The sequence below is a fragment of the Pteronotus mesoamericanus genome, unplaced genomic scaffold (genome assembly GCF_021234165.1).
Source record: "Pteronotus mesoamericanus isolate MK-2021 breed Mesoamerican mustached bat unplaced genomic scaffold, CSHL_Meso_final contig_123, whole genome shotgun sequence".
NCBI lineage: Eukaryota > Metazoa > Chordata > Mammalia > Chiroptera > Mormoopidae > Pteronotus > Pteronotus mesoamericanus.
This window is the reverse complement of record NW_026555049.1, coordinates 2,184,968-2,202,635: the sequence shown is the minus strand read 5'-3', so window position 1 is coordinate 2,202,635 and position 17,668 is coordinate 2,184,968. Positions and strand designations below refer to the sequence as shown.

The 17,668-nt window shown below is 38.7% G+C and overlaps 1 pseudogene; it reads right to left on the bottom strand.

Annotated features, from left to right (window-relative positions):
- Positions 1–3,301: 3,301 nt before the first annotated feature.
- LOC129081871 (28S ribosomal protein S35, mitochondrial-like) lies at positions 3,302–4,240 on the bottom strand (annotated as a pseudogene).
- Positions 4,241–17,668: the final 13,428 nt, after the last annotated feature.

The following is a 17,668-nucleotide window of genomic DNA, read 5'->3' as shown; positions in this document are numbered from 1 at the left end:
ACAGAAAAAGTGCTTGCTTCCCAGGCTGCAAATTATAGAATAATCATTATTCTTATAACTTCAACATTCAGTGGCTAATTTTTTTTTATTCTTACAAGACATTTTCTAGAATGTTCTGGTGGTGCCTCCTTCTTGGAATTTGAAACCTAGCAGGGTGTACGCAGGGGACATTGAGATGCGGTTGACATTTGGTGAACACGCACAATGTTCTAGATTCTCTGAGTAGTAGGTTTACATGCTTAATGTTTCTCACAGCAACCCTGAGCTGTAGTACAGTCATTTTTAAAACTAAACTTTATATTTTAGAGTATTTCTGGTTTAAAACAAAGTTACCTGATTCCCATATACCACCCTGATTACCTCTCTTCCCACACACAACCTCTGCCACTATCAACATCCCCCACCAGAGTGGTACATTGTCACAATACAGAACCTACATTGAAATATCATCATTAAACAAAAGTCTATAGTTTACAATAAGGTTCGCTCTTGGTATTGTATATTCTGTGGGTTTGGACGAATGTATAATGACATGTGTCCATCACTGTAGTATTATATACAGTAGTTTAATTGGCTTAAAAGTCCTCTGTGCTTCATGTATTCCTCACTCCTCCTGAACCCTGTAACAATTGATGCTTTTACTGTTTCCATAATTTTGTCTTTCCCAGAATGTCACAGAGTTGGAATCATTCAGTATGTAGCCTTTTCAGATTGGCTTCTTTCACTTAGCAGTATTTATTTAAGGTTCCTTCCTGTCTTTTCATGCCTTGATAGTTTATTTTTTGCCTGTAAATAATATTTCATTGTCTGGATGCTATTATGCTTATTTTCATCTGAGGAAAGCAAGACTCAATGAGATAAAGTACCTATAACAAAGTCAAAGTGAGCAAAGAGAGGAGGTTTGAGATCCACATCCCTTGATGCTGTTTCTATGAATCTACAGTTTCTTTGGATAAGAAAGTAGTAAAAATGTCCAAATATTTATGGACACTAAAATAAAGTGCTTTAATGGGGCCTCAAATGAATGGAGCAGTCTTTAAACTTCATTTTTAGATAAGGCTTGATTAGGACAAGCTGCCATTTATTCCTTGGCTATTCCAGAAAGGTTGCATGGAATGTAAAGTTATTAGGAGGCATTTTAAAGGCTTCTTTAAACTGGATGAAAGTTAAATTGGGACTTGTGAGTTTCCCAAGCATATGATGAAAATTGAGAAATGTAGAAGGACATGTGAACCAGTTAATTTCTTGAGAAACTCCCCATACAAAACACATACATATAGTCTTACGTATCAGCTATAAAATTAGCACAACTAAAAGATGACAAAAACTGAACTCTTTCAATAGATTCAAGATTATATTTCTCTTATTGTGGTATTTTCCTTCCTCATTTAATGTATCTACAGTAGATACTGACAACAGCTTGCATTTTTTAAGCACTTACTATGTGTCAAGCCTGGTGCTAACTACTTTATATGCATTGACTTATTTAATTTTTACCATATGTCTAAAAAGTTGCTTCAATTTTTCCACCCACTCTTCAGATAAGGAAATCCCACATCTAAATAGAAGTTACTTGCTCTGGAGTGGAGATAAACATAGTCACTGCTTAAATCCATGCTGGTCTGGTTTTGGAGCCCAGACTCTTTTTTCACTGTGTTCAGTATTATCAGGCATCCAAAATATACTACACTGATGTTAATTTTTTCAGCACATTTGCGTATCCTCTTTAGGCTTCTGAAAAGAGTCATGCAGAAAAAACCTGACATTAATTGACAAACACTAAGTGTACCATTCGATGAGGGTGTTCTAAAGACCCTCAAGTTGCCCAAATGTAGACTTGATCCTTGTGACTAGGAAAAGGAGATACATGTTTTATGACTTTGATGTATCTGCATTTATGTGTAGTTACACCAGATAAACATAGTCACTTCTTCATATGGAGGAGGAAAATTATATTGTGAGTTGACAAATTGGCTATGCCTAATATATTGCATCAATACTCTTTAACGAATACAAGAGAAGCCAACATTTATTGAACACTGGGGCAAACACTTTATTCCCTCAACAATGAGGCATTACATTGTTCATTTTACAGGTGAGAAAACCAAAGATCAGAAAAGTGGTTTGCTCAATTACCAAAGAGCCAGAAAGGGGTACAGTGAGGATTTCCAGCCACATCTGTTTGGTTCAAAAGTGTTTACTCTTTCTAGTATATCATAATGCTTTTTATTAAGCTCAGTTTCCTAGATAAATGTTGTTTCTGTTTTTTATATGTTGGGTATGTTGGATGTGATTTTACTTGGAAGCCTTATATAGACAGGAGTGGTAATTAAAATGGACAGGTGGAGAGAAGGTTTCGGGAGCGTGTTGTAAGTTTAGTGTTGGCACTGAAATGCACAGGTGCTCCTTAAAGGAGACACTGAGTTATCAGTTCAATTCTCTAAACTCATATTCTCTCTCTCTCTCTCTCTTTCTCACCTAATTCCTTTGTGATTTAAAATTAATCACTTGGGGACCCCTTTGGAAGTGGTAAGAAATGATTTACAGATATACTTAAAAATGCTGAGTTGACAGTTAAATTGAATGGATTGTTTCTTGGAGTAGCTCTCTGTTTGGCATTTACTCTATTTAAACCCAAGGTGCTCATGCCTCATCTCTTTCCTGGGCTGCGGAAGCTCTAACTGGAGAATCGAGGGAAGAATGCCAGTTACTCTCTGTGTCCACTTCTCTGCAAGCTTGGGTTTGGAGAAACAAACCCCAGAAAATAGTTGGTAAGACACTAATCTGTTCTTAATCAGAACTGGCATTTGCAAAAATGCATTGGGTAGATAGCAGTGATGTAAACAAAGCACTGAACTGCAGTCAGGGACTGCGTTCTGGACTCGGCTTCTCAGGTTACCTAAACTGTAATCCAAAAGCATCCAATAAGCCCTAGTGTGTAGAAAAACAGACTTAGCAGGTGATAAAATAACTATGTAATATACACATTTTTATGTATGTTTAAATTCTAAAGTTGTTATGGCAGGAATAAAATCAAATTACTTTAGAACCAGAAGAAATCACAGAGATCTAATTAGTCTAATTGCCCCAGAGTGTAAATAAGAAAATTTGTGAATAATCATTGCCATTAGTATGAAAGAAATAATTTTTGTTACCACTTGCTTTTCTCACAAAATTCATTACCATGTTATTCTAGGAAACACTAGGTAGGTTTCTGAAGTAAAACAATGTTTGTTTGTTTGTTTTTTAACATTTTCAACATTATATCAAATTAGGTAACTATTACATATAGGTCATGAATTTAATAAATGAAGCATAATTTTCTACACAATTCATGTTTTAGTAGTCTCTTCACTGGTTCTTTGTACTAAGAAAGGGCCTTTTCATTGCCTCCCTTGTTCTCAAGACTAACAACAGATTCTAATCTTCAGCCTCTTTAGCACCAAGAAGCTTATCTTGATTTATTTCCAGGTTTTTCTCTGTGGCTTTAATTTGGGGAAGTGTTTCCAGAATATTTTTTTTCTGAGAAGCTATTTGTTCATCACTCTTCTATATCTGCTTCAGTCTTATTTTTCTCCCATCCTTCATCTTTCCAAGACTCATGGTATAAAACTATTACCAGATATATTGCATAATCAAAACTCTGCCTTTTTAAATGGCACCTGCTTTGATGGTAAGCACATCTGGAGTCTTATAGTATCATTCTCCTACAAGTCTAATAAGTTTCTTTTTTTGGATGATCATCTAAATTCAAACTGGAAAGTTTTACCCTAAAGTTACTACTTATGCTTTGGGGTTTGGGATAGATGATCCTGATGCAGCATAATCAGATATGTCAATTTCCATTTTTAAAAAATCTTCACCTGAGAATATGTTTGTTGATTTTTAGAGAAAGAGGAAGGGGAGGGTGGAGAGAGACAGGCAGACAGACAGACATTGATGTGAGAGAGAAGCATTGATCAGTTGCCTCCCACATGTGCCTGAACTAGGGATTGAACCCACATCCTTTTGGTATACGGGATGATGCTCCAACCAGCTGGACCACCCAGCCAGGGCTCCACTGTGTCAATTTCAACTGGAAAAGGCTTATTGCATTTTTCACTGTCTAGTGCAGCGGGCCACTCAGTGCACACATCTTTAAGAACTTTACAATGCCTCTTAATTGCTGCAGTAGTCAATTGCAGAAAATTGGGCATGTTGAAAATTCTAGATTTCCCTCCTTTGCCTTGGGAAGCTCCATTTGGTACCACAGGACCAAAATGGAAATGCAACTAAACTGAGGAACAATTACCCTTCACAGCCAAATAACTCATCTGGACTAGCAGAGGCACTGTGGGGGGTTGCGTGCTGCCGCGGCCAGCAGACACTGGCCAGTCCTGGCCAACGACTGTTCCCGCATCCCAGGAGGTAGCACCTTTCTTCTCACTGGCCTTTTGGATTTGGAAATTCTTTCTGCTGTACCTGGGCTTGATCTCCAGGTGGCAGGGACACAGCAGTGCAGAAGGCGCACAGGGCCCTGGGCCCTGGGCTGTAGGGCCGGCCACGTGGGCAGTGAGGGGGCTGCCTGGCTGTGAGACGGCAAGCCCCTTCATATTCTCTTTCTACAGGTGGGCTCAAGAAATATAGTAATGACTCAGGAGGCCTGACCCATTCACAAATTAGCTCTGTGGCTTTCTGCGGATTTGGACATTAGTTTTCTTCTGCAGAATGAGAGGCAGTTGGAAACTTTGAATTCCTTGGCCAGTGATTTTATAATACACCTCTGATTGGAGGTGTGTTTCAGCTGAGTCTTCTTAACTCAGGTGCATAGCTGGATCTTCATCTAGTAAAAATCGTTTTCTTATTTTTTACCAGTCACAGAGCATCAATTATACTTAGACATATCTACTGCTTCCCATAATTGTGGTCATATATTTACATATCTCTCAATACTTTTAGAGCTCTATTACATATTATATATCAGTTTGTCCCTGTACCTGTACCTGTAGAAAGGTAACTGTACCACGGGGTCCCACAGATACCTACTGCATATGGCCATCCCACAAAGACTAGGAATCATAGCATATCTATGTAATACATAGAAGCAAATATGAAAGAGATGGCTAAAATGGAGAAACAAAAACAGACCCCAAATTAAAGAATGGAGGAAGCTCCAAAAAAAAAAAAAAAAAGCTAAAGGAAATGGAGGCAAGCAATCTATCAGATAGGGAGTTCAAAGTAATTGTATAAGGATGCTCAATAAACCTAGTGAGAACTACAACAGCATGGAAAAGGATATAGAAACCATAACCATATGAAAGAGCCCGTCATAAATAAAGAATACCACAACTTGCATCAAGAATACACTGGAAGGAATAAAAAGTAGATTGGGTGAAGCAAAGGATAGAATCAGCAGAAGACAAGATATAAAAGAAAGATCCCATCTGAATAACAACAATAACAAAAAAGAATGAGGGTAGCCCTAGTTGTTGTGGCTCAATGGATTGAGTGTTGGCCTGCAAACTGAAAGGTTGCCAGTTTGATTCCCAGTCAGGGCACATGCCGGGTTGTGGGCCAGGTCCCTAATTGGAGGTTTGCAAGAGGCAACTGATTGATACATCTTTTGCACATTGATGTTTCCCTCTCTCCCTTCCACTCTCTCTAAAAGTAAGTAAATAAACTCTTTTAAAAAAGAATGAGGATAGTTTAAGGGAACTTTGGGACAACATGAAGTGTAACAACATCCACATCGTAGGGGTACCAGAAGAATAGAGAAAGCAAGGAATTGAGAACCTATTGAAGGAATAATAATTTGTCTAACCTGGTGAAGGAAAATGACACACAAGTCCAGAAAGCACAGAATGTCCTAAACCAGATGAATCCAAGATGGCCCACACCAAGACATGTCAAAATTAAAACAGCAAAAATCAAAGCAAAGACAGAATCTTGAAAGCATCAGGAGAAAAGCAGACAATTATCTATAAGGGAGCTCCCACAAAAAAGTCAACTGATATTTTAATATAAACAGTTCAAGCCAGAAGGAATTGGCATGAAATATGCAAAGTGATAGGAAAGCAAGGACCTACAACCAAGATTAGTTTACCAGCAAGGTTATTATTTAAAATTGAAGGAGAAGTAAAGAGCTTCCCAGACAAGAAAAACCTAAAGGATTTTGTAATCACCAAGCCATTATTACAAGAAATATTACAAGGCCTGCTTTAAGAAGAAGTAGAAAACAACAATAAAAAGAAAGAGAGATAAATAAACCTAATGGAAATAAACATGCATCTATGAACAATCACTTTAAATGTAAATGGCTCAAATGCTTCAATCAAAAGACATAGGGTAGCTGAATTGATAAGAAAACAAGACACATACATTATGCTGTCTACAAGAGATTCACCTAAGAATGAAATATACACAGAGGCTGAAAGTAAAAGAATAAAAAAGGGTTAAAAAGGGGGGGGTTTATGGAAATGGAAATAAAAAATGCTGGGGTGGCAATCCTTATATCTGACAAAATGACTTTAAAACAAAGGCTATAGTAAGAGATAAAGGAGAAGGCTGCATAATGATGAAGGGATCAATTATAAGAGGATATAAACAGTGTTACATTTAATAGTAGGTGATTTTAACACGCCATTGACATCAATGGATAGATCTTACCAGACAGAAAATCAACAAGGAAATAATGGCCTTAAATGACATCCTAGATCAGATGAAATTGCTATCTTCAGAACATTTCATCCCAGAGCAGCAGAATATTCATTCTTTTCAAATACTCGTGGAACCTTTTCTAAAATAGAAGGCATGTTAGGATAAAAAGCAAATTTAGGAAGATTGAAATTGTATCAAACATCTTCTCTAACCCTAATGCTATGAAATTGAGAAGTCAACTACAAGAAAAAAAACCCCCTGAAAAACACACAAAGTCATGGAGGCTAAACAACATCTTACTGAACAATGATTAAGTTAACAATGAGATCAAGGAAGAAATCCAAAGTTACGTTGAAACAAATGAAAATAGGAACACAAGAACTCAAAATGTTTGGGAAACAGCAAAAGCAGTATTAAGAGAAAATATGGTAACATTTCAGGCTCACTTCAGGAAACAGGAGAAAACTCAAATAAACAATCTAATTTTACACTTAAAGGAACTGGAAAAAACCCCCAGCAAAGCCCAAAGTGAATAGAAGGAAGGAAATAATAAAGATCAGAGCAGAAATAAATGAAATAGAGTAAAAAAAATACAAAAGATCAGTTGAAACAAAGAGCTGGTTCTTTGAAAAGCTAAACAAGATTTACAAACCTTTACCCAGATTCATTAACAAAAAAGAAAGATGAGCTAGATAAATACAAATGGAAATGAAAAAGAAGTAGTAACAACAGACACCAAAGAGAGAAAAAATATTATAAGAAAATATTATGAACAACTATATGCCAGCAAATTGGACAATCTGGAAAAAATAAATTCTAAGAAACATACAGCCTTCCAAAAATGAACTGAGAAGGATCAGAGAATATGAATAAACATACTACAACCAGGGAAATTGAAGCAGTAATAAAAAAACTCCCAGCTAATAAAACTCCAGGATAGGGTGGCTTCACAGCTGAATTATATCAAACATTCAAATAATAGCTAATGCTTATCCTTCTTAAAATATTGCAAAAATTAAAGAGGAGGAAAAACAATCTCATTTTACAAGGCTAGCATTATCCTAATTTCATAACCAGATAAAGACACAACAGAGAAAATTATAGGCCAATCTCTCTAATGAACATAGATGCTAAAATCCTCACCAAAATATTAGTTAACCAAATCCGGTAATATTTTGAAAAGATCATACACAATGATCAAATGAGATTTATTTGGGGGATGCAAGGTTGGTAGAATATCTACAAATCAATAAATGTGATACATCACATAAAAAGTGAAAGATAAAAATCATATATCAGTAGATGCAGAAAAATCATTTGATAAAATCCAGCACTCATTTATGATAAAACTTCTCAGTAAAGTGGGAGTAGAGGGAAGATAACTCACAATAATAAAAGCCATGTATGGTAAACCTCAGCCAGCATCATATTCAGCTGAGGAAAACTAAAAGCTTTTCCCTTACGATGAGAAACAAGATAGGGATCTGCTTTTACCACTCTTACTCAACATAGTGCTAGAAGTCCTAGCCACAGCAATGAAGGAAAAAGAAACAAAAAGCATCCAAATTGGAAGGGAGGAAGTAAAACTGTCACTTTTTGCAGATAACATGATATTGTACATAGAAAACCTTGAAGACTCCACCAAAAAACTACTGAAGCTAATAAACGAATTCAGCAAAGTGGCAGAATACAAAATTAATATTCAGAAATCAGTGGTAATTCTATACACCAATAGTGAACTATCAGAAAGAGAAACTGAGAAAATAATGGCATTTATTATTGCAACAAGTAGGCTACCTATGAATAAATTTAACCGAAGACGTAAAAAACCTGTACTTAGAAAAATATAGCACATTGGACTTCCGATCAAGATGGAGGCGTAGGTAAACATGCCTCTTCACCATGCAAAATTATAGCAAAAAATACTAAACTACACGACAGATTTCACTCAGAACTGTCAGAAAATCAATCGTGTGGCAGTCCAACAACCAAGGATTTAAAGAAGCCACATTCATCCGCACCGGTAGAAGGGGCGGAGACGTGGAGAGGTGTGGAGAGACGTGGAGATGCGGAGCGGCACAGAGAGGTGCAGAGATGGGAACCCGCTGCCCCACACCCATGTGTGGCGAATAAAAAATGGGAGGGATAGGTTGGGAATGAGGGCTCCCAGCCCCAGTCCAGACCACCCAGTCCAGTGTTCCAGGGCCAGGAAGATGAGTCCCTATAACTTCTGGTTGTGGAAACCAGTGGGGGTTTAGGCAACAGAAGAAATTGTGTCTTCTTAAAGGGCCAGCAACAGACTTAGAACTCATACAGACCCACTCCTTCTGAGATTCAGCATCAGGACAATAGCTGGAAGGGCAGCAGGGCATATGGGAAGAAAGCGAAGTGCAAATGCTGGGAGACAGCTTCCTCCCGGGCAAAACTCCAGAGGCCAGGCAGTGGCATTGTCCACCCTGGGAGCCCTGCCCCACACGGAGCAACAGAGTGGTGACAAGGGGTGCCCTGCTCTGGCAATTACCTGAGGCTTCACCACATGCAACTTAACAGATGTAATAAGACAGGGAGTCAAAGCAGATGTATCTAATACACAGAAACAAACACAAGGAGGCTGTCAAAATGAGAAAACAAAGAAATATGGCCCAAATGAAAGAATAGAACAAAACTCCAGAAAAAGAGCTAAATGAAATGGAAATAAGCAACCTATCAGATGCACAGTTCAAAACACTGGGTATCAATATGCTCCAGGAATTCAATGTGTACTTCAATGGCATAAAAAAAGATCCACACAGATATAAAGGTTGCATTAAGTAAAATAAAGAAAAATCTACAGGGAACCAACAGTGGAGGGGATGAACTTGAGTATCAAATCAATGATTTGGAACAAGTGGAAGGAAAAAGCATTCAATCAGAACATCAGGAAGAAAAAAGAATTCAAACAAACAAACAAACAAACAAACAAATGGATAGTCTTAGGAACCTCTGGGACATCTTTTAATGTACCAACATCCTAATCATAGGGGTGTGAGAAGAAGAGGAGGAAGAGTGAGAAATTGAAAATGTATTTGAAAAAAATAAAGAAAGAAAACTTCCTTAAATTGGTAAAGGAAATAGACATACAAGTCCAGGAAACATAGAGGGTCCCAAACAAGATAGATCCAAAGAGGACCACACCAAGACACATCACAATTAATAAAATGCCAAAGGTTAAAGATAAAGAGAGAATCTTAAAAGCAGCAAGAGAAAAGCAGAGAGTTGCCTACAAATGAGTTCCCATAAGACTGTCAACTGATTTCTCAAAAGAAACTTTGCAGGCTAGAAGGGACTGGCAAGAAATATTCAAAGTGATGAAAAACAGGGACCTACAATCTAGATTACTCTATCCAGCAAAGCTATCATTTAGAACTGAAGGGAAGATAAAATGCTTCCCAGATAAGGTACAACTAAAGTAATTAACCATCACCAAGTTGTTATCATGTGAAATGTTAAAGGGAATTATATAAGGAAAAGAAGATCAAAATGATAAACAGTAAAAAGGTAACAAATTCACAACTATCAATAACTGAATTTAAATAACAAACTAAGCAAGCAAACAGCACAGTAACAGAATCATAGATATGGAGATCATTTGAAGGATTATCAGTTGGAAAAGAGAAGGGGGAAAATGGTTGGAAAGGTACAGGGATTAAGAATTACCTTTGGTAGGTCCTTCTTAAGGTACAGAATAGGCAAGGGAGTGGTAAGAAAAGTATAGGTAATGGGGTAGCCAAAGAATTTATATGCATGACCCATGGACATGAACTATGCTAGGAGATTGATGGAGGCAATGGGGATACTGGGTGGAGGAGGGCAAAGGAGAAAACTGGGACAACTGTAATAGCTTGATCAATAAAATATATTAAGAAAAGAAAACTATAATACATTGAAGAAATAAATTGAGGAAGATACAAATGAGTGGAAACATATACCATGTTCATGGATTGGAAGAATTAATATTATTTAAATATCCATACTACCCAGTGCAATCTATGGATGCAATGCAATTTCTATTAAAGTACCAATGACATTCCAAAAACATATGGAACCAAAAAAAGATCCTGAATAATCTCAGAAATTTTGAGAAAGAAGAACAAAGTTGGAGGGATAGCAATACTTGATTTCAAACTATACTACAAGGCCATTCATTGTAACCAAAAAAGCCTGGTATTAGCATAAAAACAGACAAACAGATCAATGAAACAGAACAGAGGGCTCAGAAATCAACCCACGCCTCTGTGGTCAATTGATATTTGATAAAGGAAAAAGCATACAATGCAGTATAGACAGTCTCTTCAATCAATGGTTTGGAAAAATTGGACAGGTATATGCCAAAAAAAAAAAAAAGAAATTAAAACACCAAATTATACTATACACAAGTATAAAATCAAAATGGATAAAAGACTTAAATGTTAAGTCATGAAACCACCAAAATCCTAGAAGAAAACATGGGCAGTAAAATCTCAGACATCTCTCATAACTACAGTTTTGCCAATATGCCTCTTAGAGCAAGGGAAAAAGAAGGAAAACAAACAAATGGGACTACATCAAACTAAAAATTTCTGCACAGCATAAGAAGCCATCAGCAACATGAAAGGCATCCCCCTATATGGGAGAATATATTTTCCAGTGATACATTTGGTAAGAGGTTAATGTCCAATATTTATAAATCACTTATGCAACTAAACACCAGGGAGACAAAAATTCCAATTAAAAATGGTCAAAGGCGTGAATAGACACTTCTCCAAAGATGACATACTGAAGGCCAATAGACATGAAAATATGCTCAATGTCACTAATCATCAGAGAGGTGCAAATTAAAACCACAATGAGATATCACCTCAGACCTGTCAAAATGGCTATCATCAATAAATCAACAAACAAGTGTTGGCAAGAATGTAGAGAAAAGAGAACCCCTGTGCACTGTTGGTGGGAATGCAGACTGGTGCAGCCACTGTGGAAAGCAGTGTGGAGTTTCCTCAAAAGAATGGAACTGCCTTATGACCCAGCAATCTCACTTCTGGGAATATATCCTAGAATCCAGAAACACCAATTTGAAATAACATAAGTGCCCCTATGTTCATAACAGCATTATGTACAATGGCTACTGGAAGTAGCCCAAGTGAACATCAGTAGATGAGTGGGTAAAAAAGCTGTGGTACATTTACACAATGGGATATTATGCAACCATAAAAAGAAGGAAATCCAAATTTTTGTGACAACATGAATGAAACAAGAAAGTATTATGCTAAGTGAAATAAGCTAGTGAAAGACAAATACCAAATGATCTCACTTACATGTGAAATCTAATGAACAATATAAGCTGATGAACAAAATAGAAGCAGAGGTGTAGGTTAATTAAACAGATGGAGTGGGGACTGGATCAAAGAAGGTGAAGGGATTAGCCAAAGGACACACATGCATGACCCACAGACACAGACAGCAGGGTGGCGATGGCCACAGGAGAGGGGGGCGGGGCTTGGTGGATGCAGGCAAAAGAGAGAAATCTGTTAGTATCAACAATAAAAATGAAGATGTGTTAACTGCTTTTTGGAGGCTTGCTTCAGATCTCACACATTCCTGATGACAGAGCTGGACTAGAATCTGGAAGTTCTAACTCAAATAGTCCTGTCCTTAATAATATACTACTGTTTTCGAGGATGTGGGAGGAAAACTAGAAAGATATTTGGGTGTGTGTGCATGCAGGGGGAAGAGTGGTTCATTTACTTTAATCCTGAGTGTATATATATATGCTCAACATATTCATGTGTCCTTAGTTACCTACAGCCTGCACTAGGCACTGTGCTGGGTATTGGCCATACCCAATCTAATTATGGCATAGTCTTTGTACTCAGAGAGCTCATATCTAGTGGATGGGACAGATATGTAAAAATTAATGTGCCAGGCATTTAATACTTTTTTTGAACAGTAAAAGCAAGCACAAGGTGTTCTGCCATTCAAAAGGAAGGAAGCACTTAAATGCCAGGAAACATTGCCAAAATTATGCCTGAGCTAGCTAGGCAAAATGATGAAGAAAGGACATTGCAAACAGAGGAATGGTGTATAGAGAGAAAAGAATTGTGAGAAAACATGACACAACCAAGGGATGAGGAGATACTTTCATACGACTGGTGCCCAGGGAGAGTCTGAGGGGTTGACAGGAATTGAGTCCGAGAAAAAGGATAGGAATCAGATTGCAAAAAGATTGTATGCCATATCAGGGAATAGACATTTTTATTTTAAAAATTTATTTAAATATTTGAATTACAGTTTATGTTCCATATTATTCTATATTAGTTTCAGATGTGCAAGATAGTGTTAGAAAATTATGTACTTTACAGAGTAGTTCCCTGCTCCTTCAAGTACCCACCTGGCCCATAAATAGTTATCTCGATATTATTGACTATATTCCCCATGGTATAACTTACATCCCATGTTATTCTCTAACTACCAATTTGTGCTGCTTGATCCCTTCACCTTTTTCACCCAGTCCTCCTACCCCATCCCCTCTGACAGCTGTCGGTATCTGTGAACCTGTTTCTATTTTGTTAGTTTATTTTGTTCATTTGATTCCACATGTAAGTGAAGTCATATGGTATTTGTCGTTCTCTGACTGACTTACGTGAGAATTGAAGGACACAATTCCCAGAAAGAGAGTTCGATCCTCCTATCTTTTAGGTAAGAGAAACTGAGAATATAGATTAAACTACAGCAGGGGCCCTGGAAAAGAGACCTAGATTTGGGAGGTATTTTGGAGATATTCTGGAGGATAGGTTACTGGGGGAGGAGAGTAATTTAGGGGGAGGAGGCTGGGGTGACTCCTAGGTTTCTGCTTGGGTGATACGGGAGATGGTGGTCCTTTATTAACACCAGGAGGAGTCTAGCGGGACTCTGAAGCCATCGGTCTGGTGTTCTGGAGAGAGACCTGGGATGGCCAAGGGAACATGAATGAGCAGTATCAGGAGATTAGGCAGGGGTTGAAGACTCCGCTGTGGAATAGGTGGCCCTGAGAGGGTGAGTATGAGAAGTTTTGCTTTGCCTGTGTTTGCAGAGATCGGGGTTGGGGGTGGGGTTACTGTCTGAGTGTGAATGGCTGGATAAAGCTCTTCTAAGAATTGCAGTTCCAGGCATTTTACTGCATTTGCACACTTCTCTGACTGGCAACTCCTGTGTAATTGGGAAGTTATTAGGCAGCCAGTAGATGATCTCAGCTTTCTCCTTCCAGCTGCTCACCCTCTGCCATGACATTGCTCATTGGCCACTGACTCAAGTCAAGGTGAGGAGAGGGAAGACAAAGAGTCCACTTGGCTGCGTGCGAAAGGCCCCAAGTTTATTAGGACTGGGCATGAATCTATTAAACTTTTGGCTATCATGATATTGTAGTGCTATTCTTGAACTTGTGTTGCCTTTCCAAAGTATTATGGATGGTGAAACATTGACAGTCTTTGCTGGGGTCAATATTATTCTTTGTGTGAGACATAGTTTTTAAAATTGAGATTTTAAAAAAATTTTAACTACTACCTCTCCCCAGGTCCTCTCTCTAGAAAGCTGCTTGCAGAGTGAGTAGCTCCCTGACAATTTACTCAGAAGAATTCCTCTTTTCAGTTCAGAATTTTATCAGCAATTCTTATGCTAAGAGGGGTCAGGAGATGAGGCATTTCTCACATTACCCTTGAAGCTGCTCATGAATAATAGCCTACATCATCTCTATTGTCTGCCCAAAACATAAGCAACCAAACAGGAAGGCAGAAGGGAAAGTAAAGATCACTGAACGAGCCTGAAGAGCTGATAGAGTGTGAAGAAGTATAAGATGCAAGGTAGAAAAGATGGTTGGTTGTGTAAGGGGAAATGTTTGAGTAGATTAATTACTCAACAGCTAGAGAATAAACCAGATTCCCTGGTTTACAGACAAGGAGAATATCAGGAAAGTATTCTGAAATCTTCAGCATGAGATTCGGGACATCCTTACCAAAGAGTGAGGTACCTAAATAAATTAGGGGTCAGGGTTTCAGGCTGATGCATAACAGATGAAGGGGCTTCCGGGGCTCTCAACGCCCTTTACTATCGCTCCCTGTGATTTGGGCTGCCTCTTTCCGCTGCGAGGGAAACCTGGCTCTCTAAATACTTTCTTCCTCCATTATTAAATTGATTTCAAGGAACTCCAATTGGGGTTTTCAGTTTGTGGGGGTGAGCAGGCAGGAGAAGGTACTAAGCAAGACTAGAGAAGTCAAAGTGATCATACTAGTTCCAAATCAGTAAGCCAATAGGAAGTGTCTTGAGAAAAAGTGGTTCCATTTCTTTGTGGGGAGGCTGTGTGTGTGTTGCTGCTTACAGGTAGTCTCTCTCTCTCTCTATATGAAAACAATTTCTTCTAATTTGAAAGCATAGCACCTGCCTACCAGAGAACTCATCTAAGATTCTCCAGAGAGGAACCTGGGCCCCTCCACAGCCTTGGCCCCGTAGCTGACTCCTCCACAGGGCGTGAGCTCTATGGGGCGGGGCAGCACGGGACCAGGACTGCGGGGCAATTGCATTCCCGCAGACTGATGCCATCTGAAGGCGAGTGTTTGACCCACAAAAGATGGCATCTGCAGTGTGCAAGAGGGACTCAGCACATCGACCCTGTCAGCTGCTCCTCCAGTTCTCGCCCCAGAGCCACACAACCAGGTTTCTCCTCACATGGCTCTAAGCTGCTCCAAGCCACCATCCCTCGCTGGAGCCCAGGGTGAGTGGCTGTGAATGAGACTTTTTTCACTGGCCCTTCGAAAGAGCACCTGGGTTTCCAGCAGACAGAATTCTCACTGATTTCCACAACCAGATGTTATGTGGACTCCTTGGCTTCTAAGGGAGGACCTTTGCAGCTGGGATATTTCCCTGGATTCTCAGCCACTATACATGGGGGTGGGGCTAGCCCTTTTTGCATCTCTGCTTTTCCTACAAGCCTAGAATTGGATTCTACTGTAAAGCCGTGGTTGTAAGATTTCTGTTCAGCTAGTCTTCAGTTGGTTGTTCAGGTTCATTGTTCAATACCTGTAATTCCAGTTTTTTCCTGGGAGAAGGTGAGTGTAACTTCCACCTACTCAGCTGCCGTCTAGGATCTCGGTGATTTTAATTGACTTTTGAGGGATGTGCTAGAATTAAATTGGTAGAAATAAATGAGTTAGGGAAAGACATATTAACTTTCCACAGACTATATAGGATTTTAAGATTCAATTCCTTTTATTTTCCCCCAGAGGATGCAACTATCCAAGTTGTAAGGATTAACATCTACCTTATAATCTATAGTCTTCATCCTTCCCCAACCATCAAGGTGTCTATTAGTTATATTGACACAGCTTTTTTTTTCTGGCTGTTCTCCAAGCTGCACCCTGTCTACAGCTGCCTGTGTTGCCTCTCCTTCCTCATAGGCAAGAGCTAGACTGGCATCTGCCTTTCCCTTTATTCTTTCAAAGAAGGGTGGTAATCTCAGGGAGTCAGATTCTTGCTTTGTCAATCACGGTGCTCTCTAATAGTTACATAACTTCTGGTGGGCAATATGAATAATTTCTTCAACTTGTGGACAGCTTTCTCTGAGCCATGTTCATGACATTTTATGACTCAAAGGTAGTGTTGCTTCTTATATATCATGCTTCATGTGAGCTTAAGTACCGCTTCCTCAGGGATATCTTTTCTGTAGATCCGTATGACTTTTTTCTCTTCTTAAGTGTGGTCCAACAATCCTGATTAGTACTTATGTTATTTGTCCGTGTGATTACCAGATTAGTGTTTTGCTCTCCCACTAGAATGTAAGCTACATGAGTCAGGAGCATAATTTGCTGTGTTCACTGCTATACACTGAGACCCTAGCCTATGTACAAAAATAAATGTTTGATGGTTGGATGAATAAATTTTAAATTAAAGCATGAGTGGGTAGAGATGCACATTCTTAGGAATTAGGACACCTGGCCCCTCCTTGGTATCTTAGCATGGGCAGGGAGGTTTCCTGGCTGCTGGCTCTGAAATTGTCATAGGGTCGCCAAGAAAGCAGTTGAGAGAGAATGCCTGCTGTCGCAGTCTAGAGAAAAGACATCCTCGTGCCCTCTGAGTGAACTCAGTAGGCTTGAAAATGTCATCCCAGCTGTTTTAGAGGCGTTGCCTTGTCTGTGAGTACATGCTGCATGCCTCTAGCATTATCATAGGGTTTTTTTTTTTTTTATTGCAACCTGGATTTTCTATTAGTGATGGGAAAATAAGCTCAGAAAATCAAATTTACTTTTAGAATATTTCCAAAGGGAAATAAATTTCCCTTACTTTATGTTTTCACTTTCTTACTGACTTTTGACCTGGGGATTTCAGGATATCATTTCAATTAATCTTTGTTACAGCCCTATGGATTAGATATCTCTGCTTTTATATGCCCTTTTGATTGAGGAGAGGTAGAAAGCTGTATCAGAACAAACAGGTAATAGAGCTGATGTTTGATCAGTCATAGAGCTTGCGTTCTCTAATATGTATTTGGATGCTACTCCCATATCTGTTACATATGTACGGGGGTGGGCAAAAGTAGGTTTATAGTTGTTTGTATGGGAATTAATACAGTAATTAACAATCATACAAAATACACTGTCTTTTGTGGGTTCACAACTATAAATACTTGTGCTTGTAAACCCTGTATAGTTCATATGTACTTCTTATTTAGTGGTACAACTTCATGAAGTAGAAACAATTATTATACCTTCTTACAAGTGATAGCACTGTGGCTTGGAGAGGTTAGGAAATTTTCTCAAGATTACACAGCTAGTTACTAGCATAGCAGGGCAATAGCTTTGATTAGCTTACTTATCTACAATACCCCAGTCACAACACATTATTCTCCAAGAAATGCCCATTCAGTGTGGCGGCATTGTGGGACTAGTTAACTGTGTACCATGCAAATTGCCCATCAAAACTGCAGTAGAAAGCTGGCAAGTTTTTTCTATCATTATGCAACAGCTTTTTCTCCTTATACCTTGGAAAA